General features: G+C 37.4%; 1 pseudogene; it reads left to right on the forward strand.

Moving 5' to 3' along the window:
- The first annotated feature begins 8,684 nt into the window (after positions 1-8,684).
- LOC131749946 (small ribosomal subunit protein uS14-like) lies at positions 8,685-8,853 on the forward strand (annotated as a pseudogene).
- The last annotated feature ends 1,317 nt before the right edge of the window (positions 8,854-10,170 follow it).

Here is a 10,170-nt window from a genome sequence, read left to right on the forward strand (position 1 = left end):
GTAGAATAGACCCTAAATCCAATGACCTTACCTTATAAGAGAAGAAAAGGAGAAGCAGGTATATAGAGACACAGGAGAAGAGAAGGCCATGGGAAGACAGAGGCTGAAATTGGAGTGACGGGTCTATAAGCCAAGGAACACTAAGACCTGCTGGCAGCCACCAGAAGCTAGTAGAGAAGCAAAATCCCTTAGAGCCTCTAGAAGGAACCCACTGTGCCACCACCTTGATTTCAGACATTTGGCTTTCAAAACTGTGAGAGAATAAATGTCTGTTGTTCTATGCTACCAAGTTTGTGGTGGTTTGTTATGGTGACCTTAAGAAATTAATACACATGACAATATAAAGATAACAGTTTTATGAAAAATAATTTTCTAAAACTAAAATAAATGAAAGAAAAGAATGATGTATATTTTGGAAATATTTTGGAAATAATGCAGATCTTTCAAACGTTGACTCATTTCATTGTATATTATCAAGGAAAATCACATTTATTAAAATCATCACTGATGTTATCAGAAAAGTTTTTAAGTATTGAGAAGCTGTCAAACTTATGGTGGTAGACGAAGATTTCCAAAATTTTGCTGCTTGTTTGAAAGTTTGAATTTAACATTGGCAACAAATGTTGTCAATTGCTTTCCTTGAATGACAAACTCATCCAAATCTGAATAAGCATAATTTATCTATTTTTCAAATAAAAATGGTATTACATGAAAAAATGAGGTTAGTTCAGCTCACAATGCAAACAATTGTTCACGTGTTTTATGTGTATCTCCCATCTCATTACATAGAATATTAAAAAGACATGGTCAAGAGTTGTGATTTAACAAAATAAATAATTTTAATTTTTAGTACTTCATCATGGATATTCTTATGTGAAACTGCCCCTTTTTTCTTTAATTCCTAATGTCTGGCAGAGAAAAATGCAATGGCTACTTGTATAGCTTGGTGCCACAGACTTGATGCATACTAGGTGCCAGAAATTTTAAAACACATTGCCTCTGTACCATACATGAAAATGTTAGAGTGAAAAGGAAAAAATTTAGTAGTATTTAGTAGACATTTTAGTAGTATTATAAAATTAGCTTGGGTCAAACTGACCCCTCAAGTCCAGGGAGCTACAGGTATCTGCAGATCATTGAGAACTGCTGACACAGAACAATGTCTTAACAAACAAAGAGGAGTTGAATTTTATTCCAAGTACACTGCATAAGATTTTAGCCAGGGAGAGATATGAATTTCTAAAAGATGTCAGAAAGGTTTCTTAATTGAGAGAGTGTTTGATGGTGCCATTTACAAAGAGGTGGGGAAGACTGTAGGAGGATGTGAACAAGGAAATATTAAGAGTAGTTTGAGACAAGTTAAATTTGAATTGTCTATGAGACATCCAATAGAAGAGTTTAGTAAGAAATGTTACTTGTAAGTCTGGAGTTTAGAAGTGAGTTCTAGCCTGGCTTTATGTATTTCAGAGTCAGTAACATACAGAGAGAATTCAAAATTAAGGCAATAGATAATATCATATAAGAAGAGAGTATAGAAAAGGAAGAGAAATCTGAACCAAACTCTGAACAACTCAAATATTTAGTAATATTTACATATTTTAAAATTGTTAATCTATTGGGAGTGGATTTGGGGACACTGGAATATGAAGAGAAAGGGGAAATTACCCTTATATGCTGTTTGAAAAATTTCCTATGTACTTTTGACACTTCATGTTATTTAAAATGCACAATTTGATGGTTTTGTCACACATATATAACAGTGAAACGTTCACCACAATCAAGAAGATGAGCAAATCAAAAAGTTTCCTTGTTATCCATTGTAACTCACACTTCTCTCCCCACATTCCCCAGGCAACTACCAGTCTGCTAATATATAATTTTATTCAAAAATAAATCAATCTAATCAAACATTGTTTTACATGAAAATAAAGCCATGAGAAAAGAACTGGCTTTCCTAGAGTGATGTAGCTTTTTAGGGACAAAAAGAGGGTTAGAATCCCATTTTCATGACTTTCATTTCTGAGACCTGTTCATTATACAAAACCTCCTTCACTCTTTGACCTACTGTCCTGATCATGTATCTTTTTTACTTGACTTCTCTTAGACAGTATCCCTTTTGAAAATATTTGAGGAAGAATTTCTTCTCTGTAGGTTGTAGCCACTACTTGATATGTTAAGACACAAAGCCTTCAGTTCTGACAAGTACTGGAGGCTGCCTTGGAATAGGTTTTTTAGGCTTGAGAAACATACCAAAGATAGCTCAATCTCCTCTTCTATCAAGAATTCCCCATTGCATTTCACTTTCTTTGTCATAAAATAATTCAACAAACTTTGTGTAAACCTGAAGTTTTCAAACCTGCCGGTCTTAGAGCAAAACACTCTGTTTCAATGGGGAAAACACTAAGAAGGAGAACAAGACAGTGAATTTTCATATTATTGAAATAATATTACTTCACAAATTATCCTATGTTGGGTTCCCCCAGAAGTAGATTCTGAATCAAAAATTTGAATATAAGTAAGTGTAATATGAAGGTGATTCCAGGCAGTTTTGGGAGAGGATTGAAAAGTGAGACAAGAAAGGATGCAAGTCAATAAACTGTATTTTATCATGCACGTTATCACTTTAGGCAACTGAGGCTTAGTCTTGCTGGTGAACTCTAGAAGTCATGTCGATTACATTTCAGAGATATTCTATCTGAAGTGTGAGGAAGCGGAAATATTTATCTTCCAACCCCATCAGTCATTGGCTGAGTGCATCTCCAAGAAGCATGAACCTCCTGGAATTTCCTGCCTGCTCTCCACACATGTGAGGGCCATAAAAAAGCCTTCAGGCTGTGCTGGTGTCCACTTCATTTGAAAGGGAATCTCAACTCTCAGAGGATCATGGGATTTTCTTTTCTACCTGTAATTTCAGTAATGAAGCTGTAAGCAGGTTATAATCATAACCTGTAAGCCTCCTGAGAACAGGATCCACATCGTGTTCATCACTTTATCCTCAAAGGGACTGATCATAAGTGCTCAACACAGTTAACATGATTTTGTAATCAATAAATTGAAATACTTTTCTGTGAGCTACAGTCAGATTAGCCATGGCACTGTATGTTGCAGTGATAAGGAGCACATACAGTTAAGTCCCTTACTTACAAATGAGTTCCGTTCCCGAGTGTGTGTTCATAAGTCCAATTTGCTCATAAGTCCAACAAAGTTAGCCTAGGTACCCAACTAACACAATCGGTTATATAGTACTTATACTGTGATAGGTTTACAATACCTATCACCGTTGCTTTTACACTTGCTTCCAGACATCCTGGGCTTGAAATAAAAATATTGTACTACTGTACTCTATACAGTACTGTACAGTAAAGTACACAAAAGCACAACCACTTGTAGAGAGTGCATGCACGTGACAATGTATGCCAGACAAGTGAACTAACTTACATGATTGGACATGCAAATGCACGTTCCCATCTTTGAAAGTTCGCTACTTGAAGGTTCAGATGTAGGGCACTTACTGTACTTGAATCAGACTGTTTAGATTGTAGCTCGACCCCATCCCTTATTAACTATGTGACTTTGGGCAAATTTCTTAACCTCTCTTATTTTGTTTCTCTTATCTAGTACACAGATATAATCATAATTTCTATATGTAATTGTGTTGCTGTAAGGATTTAATGAGATAATTCGTGGAAAATAATTATCATAATATCTAAAACTTGTTAAATGCATAAGACCTATTAGCTATTGATATCACTAATCACTTGAGAAATGGCCATTAAGATTGCTCAACACTTAAAGTGACCATATTATGGTTGGTGAAATCAAACTTCACACATATGTATGGTTGTTATAAATGGGTGTTATCTTGTCCGAGGCCGACTTGTCAAAACTGATCACTTTTCCGGTAAGAGGTAGACATAACTTTACCTTGCTCTTTTCACTCTTTAACACTGTATTTTCAAATGTTTAACTTTTCTGGGGAAGTAGCCCTGTGTTTTGAGGTAGGTAGATATATCAACACGAACCATTTAAGTAGACAGTTTAAGGTAGGAATTCAAATATTATTTTCCAACTTTACAGAGAGTAGATTTTATTATGTACCTAAATACCAATTGTGCTGTCTCTTGGATTTTATTTATGTAGTTTCCATTTCTGTCAATGGCTCATTTATCTTAGAATTCAAGGTTAGATTTACCTTTTACTTTAAACTGTTTGTTTAATCCCTACTACATAAGAAACATTGTGCTGGATGCTCGAGGTGACTTAGGCCATTTTCTGCCTTCATGTACAATACTGAACATATCCTAGGTAGAAAGAAATTTACTCTAGAAGGAATTTTCACAACATTCTCAAGAAAATATTGCCATAATAAATAAATTTCAGTATGTGGCACACAGCTTAAGCACCTTTTCTCTTCTTCCATCCCCAGTGGAAATAAAAAAGCAACAACCTTTATGAAAATACTTGAAAATCATCATTGATTATCTTTATTTTGTCTGCGCCAGATAGTCTGTTGTCTTTTAATCTTTTCAAGGAAGCTGCTAAAGGTTGTAGAAATATTATTTAACAAGGGCTAAGAAAATCCAATCTGGTCTTGGCTTTGCCTCTAAACCTTTGATTCAGTGATATCATAGACACTGTTAATAATACTTTCATTCAATGATATAACATTGTGGATCAGATCAGGAGTTTGGATGCATCTGAAAGAATAACTAGGTAAAGTCTGGAATATAGATTTAGAAATATAACCACCACCTAATTATTATACAGACAAGGATCTGAAGTAATAATCTAAGGTGGGCAGGGAAGGACTAAGTAGCATTCTTCTATATAGTGTCCAAGATCTGAGGTTTTGATTCAAGCAAAGTTGGGCATATATTTTAGCAAATGAACACAGCAAGTAGTTAATGAAAATCCTATCTTCTTAAGGATGGTCCAGTAGGAGGAAAAAGGAGTCCAGGACTTCAACTTGGTGTCTGGGATTCAAGGGAGAAGACAAACGCAGAAAAAAAAAAAAAAGGAAGATGAACTATGTAGTACAAAGAATGTGTCATCCAGAGACAAAATGGTGACAGAGGGTGAAGATTTAGTAAAAGGAGATTGAGAAAACTTCTTTATAGGTCTCCAGGAGCAAAACTGGTCTCATAAATCGGGGAGGGATGGGGAAATGATGGTGTATATTAGTTACCTATTGCTGTGTAACAAATTACCACAAAATTTACCAGCTTAAAACAATACACACATATTATTTTCATAATTTCAACGTGCCAGAAATATAAGCAAAGGGCTTTGAGCATCTTAGAGCGTCTCAACCGAGATTGCAATGAAGGTGGTACTCAAAGTTGGGATCTTATCTTAATGCTCAAATGGTAATGACCTGCTACCAAACACTATGGTGTTGGAAGGATTCAGTTCCTAGAAGGCTGTTGCATTGAGGGCCTCCATTCCTTGCTGCCTGTTGACTGGGGGCCACCCTCAATTCTCTGTCCTGTGTGCCTCTCCACTGAGCAGCTCAGAATATGGCAGCTTGCTTCCTCAAAGCCAGCAAGGAAAAGTGTCTGCTAGCACAATGCAAGCCAAAATCTTGTGCAATTTTTAATGGAAGTGGATTTCATCACTCTTACTGAATTCTGTTTGTTAGAAGCTATCATGGGTCTAGCCCACACTGAAGGAGGGAGGGGGTTACATAGGTCATGTATACTAGGAAATGGAGATAATTGGGGGTCATCTTAGAGTCTGTCCACTACAGGAAGCTAACATTTTATTGAGCATCTACTATGGCAAGGTTTGACACTCGAATTGTTATGTACAATACTCATTTACTTGGAGGTCCAGCTCTCAAGTTGTGTGGACTTCAGAAGCATGGAAACAGGAAGGATAAAACTGTAACTGTAATAAAACTTTCCCCCTTTTTCACCTCAGTTTTTTTCAGCTGTAAGAGAACAGGGTCTGGACTAATGACTCATCCAGTTCTTTAGTTTAATCCTTTCAGGGCTTTCCATATGCCTGTCATTGACACCTTTCCCAGTTTTCCAGATTCCTTTTTAATTGTGAAAGCCAACATTATACTCACTTTTTATAAAGGTTTGGCTTGAGTGTGACAACATTATAAAGAGTTACTATAGTCTCCAAAATGTACCTCAGCACAACATTTCTGAAAAAGAGAACATAAGCCACATTTTTGTACATCAAACAATTTTTCCATTAATTATGAAAATTTCCCATAAAATAAGCCTATTCAAAAAAATTTAAAAAGAAAGGAACGATATAAGCAAGAAAGAAGGGATGAGGGAGAAGTGATAAGAGGTAAGGTGGAAGCAACTGATATTTACGGAACAGTACTGTGTACAGGTCAGGATGTTAAGGGACATTAGACCTTGTAACTTTATTTTGAAATTTGAGCACTTATTTTTTTCAAAGCCTTTCTCATATATTTTATATGTGTCTATTGTCTTCAAAAACTCTGTCCCTGTGTGTTCCTTGCATTTTCTCCAAATTGTCAATTGCCATCTCATATCACCCCACTCCCCCTCTCAATCCCTTGAGATTAATTTTATAGAAAACATATAGCATATGCCTTTGATAGCAAGCTCAACTTGTTCATATTTCTGCTCCCCTTAGTAGGAGAAAACATTCCCTCCCAGGATCCCCATGATAACTGGATTTCAAATGTAATCATGAAAACCAGCAATGAAGCTACTGGTTTGCTATCTACCTGCTAATGCTGGTTGGAGCTAGAACTGAAATTCAGGTGATGGAGATTGTGATTCTTATCTTTCATGAATCAGTGAAGGTTCCAATTTGTGTTAGAACAGCCCTTCTCCACTGGGTCAGCAGCCTGTCTGGATTCAATCACAGTTTCTAGCCTGGGTTTCACTCGGTAGCTCAGTATAGACACACTTCAATGCATGGTCTTTTACTGCTCTAAGGCCAGTTTTCAAATAAATAACTGGCTAAATGATTTCCAGATGCTAAAATAAAAACTATACAGATGCAAATATATTACATTTAATTTCAAGGCTGTTTAGGGTTTTCACTGTGCCTAGAGAAGACAGCTATAAAAAATGCACATCACTTTAGCAGAGCATACTTCATCAATTACACCATTAACAATAACAATGTGGGAAATAAAGGGTGAAATTGAGTATAATAAAGCAATGAAGAAAATGAATATAAACAAGAAATGGAAATCACCAAGCAATGAATTAATATTGAATCATAGCTACCCAGCATACTGTTCTGGTCTTTCTTGAAAATATGATGGTTCTGACTACCGATCAACAGGATTTTTAATCACTTTTCTCATAAGGAAGTTTTAGGACTTGTGCAACCATGCTCCTTTTGCCCTGTTCTCCTTATGACCTACACTCCTACACTCTTCCAAGATGGCTCTATGAGGGGTAGTTCATGGAATAAGGAGCTCTCCTGTCAATCAACCCCCAAACATTGGGTTCATTAGCACCACTCAGACTGTATCTCAGCACTCGTATAATGCTAGGTGAGAATGGATTAGTCATCTCCAAGGTTACATGACTGAATGTACAAGTGGGCACAAAAAAGGGGGGAAGTTAAGGTACAGATCTGTCCTCACTGTAGCTGGAAATGACATCTAATCAGAAATTGCCCACTGTATTTTAAAACATGTAAATCAACACTCAGACTAGGTGGCATTGGAGGAAGGTCTCTAGATATACAACATCCCAGAAAGAAATTAAAAGGAGAGTTTCACAAAAATCAGATTGATAATTTGTTTATGGAAGCCATGATGTTACAAATGACATGATCTCATTATATGTAAGGTTTTAAACTATGAATTCATGATGTTTCTTGGGAAGGTAGAAAGGAGAACTATGTCATTGAATGGGTCTATAAAATTTTTTAAAAATAGGACATTTAAATTAATTCAAAAATCATTTTAGAGGAGAAGAGTAGATCATAAAGAAGAGAAAAATAATCTAGCTTCATGTGAATTCATTTGATAAAGCTAAGAATGCTGAGTCAACTGTCTTTTTATAGTAATTCTTGTAAAGTCATGAATAATAATGGAAACCCTTTGGTTCCAACCACATCATTTGGCCAATAGGCTAAAATAATCATGAAGAGAGAAATCCACAAAGTTTAGTGAGGAGAGTGGGAGTGAATACAAATTTGATTCCATCAGAGCTGAAGCAGAGAGAATCTCTTAACAGTCGTGTCAGTATAATAGTCTGGACGAGGTACTTCTCCACACATACCTAAGACGGGAGGAGCTAGATACAAAGGTGCTGCAGCTGTCCTTTCATCCTTGTAGGTTTTAACTTGAACTTGAAGCTTTCTCTCTCATTAGATTTCCATGTCATTGCTTCTGTATCTGTATGTTCCCTGTCAGCCTGGCTTCAGGTTGACAATTTATGGTCTTGTTTTTTTAACTCAGTAACTTCCCTTTAGTCTCCAGGTCTACCCATCTCCTTCAACCCTTCTTGTTAAAGCCCAGAGACCAGTGAACTCTGCCTCAGTATCCAGTACTGCCTCCTGATCCTGACTTCAACACCCCAGTCCTCAGTTTGTCTAAATGGAGAGACTGTATATATTCCTGCAGAACCAATTTGTGAGACTAAAGCAAGATGTCTCAGATACAGCATATTCTCTGAAGATTCCACTGGTACATGTCTCTTTGTATTGTGCCTCGTTGCATGTGAGAAAGTAAGATGGGTCATCAACAGCTCTACTGGAGCCACCAGAGAAAATTCAACAGGGGTTCTTGCCCATGCCACATCTGCTCAAACTGGCATGTATAATCCAGAGATACTGCTTCAATATGTGTAGCCAGTGTTTCCTCAGTACGTAAAGGATGTAGGTTTCATTAAGATGGACTAAGCAAACTCCCTTGAATAGACCATCCAAGACATCTACCTTACTGAAGAAATAATGTTAGCTCCTTGTACTTTTTTTTTTTAAACTTCAAATCCTACAGCCACTGTTTATTATCAAGGTGATCCTTGATCCTCATGATGGGCTCATCAGTAGGATTTCTGGTAGTGATCACAGGCACCAGGACCTACAAACATTTTGGATTCATAGTGATGAGGGACAGCTACCAGCAGGGCCTACTCATACAGGGTGAGGACGTCTTTGATCTCCATCTTGGAAGACTCATCCAGGTATTTCTGGTAATAGGCCACCAGGGCTTTGGTGAGGGACTGGTAGATTGTATAAATCTGGGCCATGTGACCACCACCCTTCACTGAGACTCAGATGTCCACCCCAGAAAATCACTCCTTGCCAAGAAGCAGAACAGCCTTCAGTAGCTTATATTGCAGTGTGCATGGCTTGATCATCTCCAGGGGTGCCGTTCACCCTGATGAGGCCATTGTTCCATTTGCAGTGTACCATGGCTATGGCCATCTTCTTGCTTGCATCTGAAGATCTGCACCAACTTCAGAGGGCCCTTGGATCACAGGGCTGCTGGTGTAGACAAGAGCTCCTCACCTCAAAGGGCTGTAACCAGAAAAGTGTTACATGTACACATCTTTTGCTTGCATACTTTCTATCCTGCACTTGCTCTCCAACTTTGCCTTATATCTTCCAGACTCCAAGAAAGAATTCAACTGTTGAGGTTGAGGGGAAGCCAGGAAGCATGGTATAAAAAACACTGGGCAACAAGTGAGGCGACCTGGTTTCTAGACCTACAGATGCCACAAACTAGCTGTGTGACCTTGAGAAAGACACCTAGGTCAGGTGACTCACTTACAAAATCAACAAGTTAGTCTCAGTCAACAAGGCTCTCCATACAGCTCTATCTTCCAATGGGTTTTATCAGAGAAGACCTAGTATTTTGCTGTATTTAAGAATCTGTGTTTTCCAAATTCTACCTGGATGGATAAAAAGTGACAGGAACTTAGCTGAAGTTCTAGTGAAAGAATCTTTGCATCTTTGCCTGTAGTTTTCTCTCCCTAACTTTGTTCCCACCACAAAACTAAAGAAAAATAAAATATCAGTGGTTTATTTTCACATCTATGAAAAAGAAGCTTCCAAGAGACTTTCCATTCGTGCATTCAGATTTATTACACTGAGAACCAGTGGGCTCCCACTGCATTTATTTAAACTTCTGTCACTATAATTGTGAATATAGCCAGAGGTCCCCTGTGGGCTGTGAGATGAAATGCTGAATGGCAACAAAAGTAAACAAAGCAA

The sequence above is a fragment of the Kogia breviceps genome, chromosome 2 (genome assembly GCF_026419965.1).
Source record: "Kogia breviceps isolate mKogBre1 chromosome 2, mKogBre1 haplotype 1, whole genome shotgun sequence".
In the NCBI taxonomy this organism is placed as follows: Eukaryota; Metazoa; Chordata; class Mammalia; order Artiodactyla; family Physeteridae; genus Kogia; species Kogia breviceps.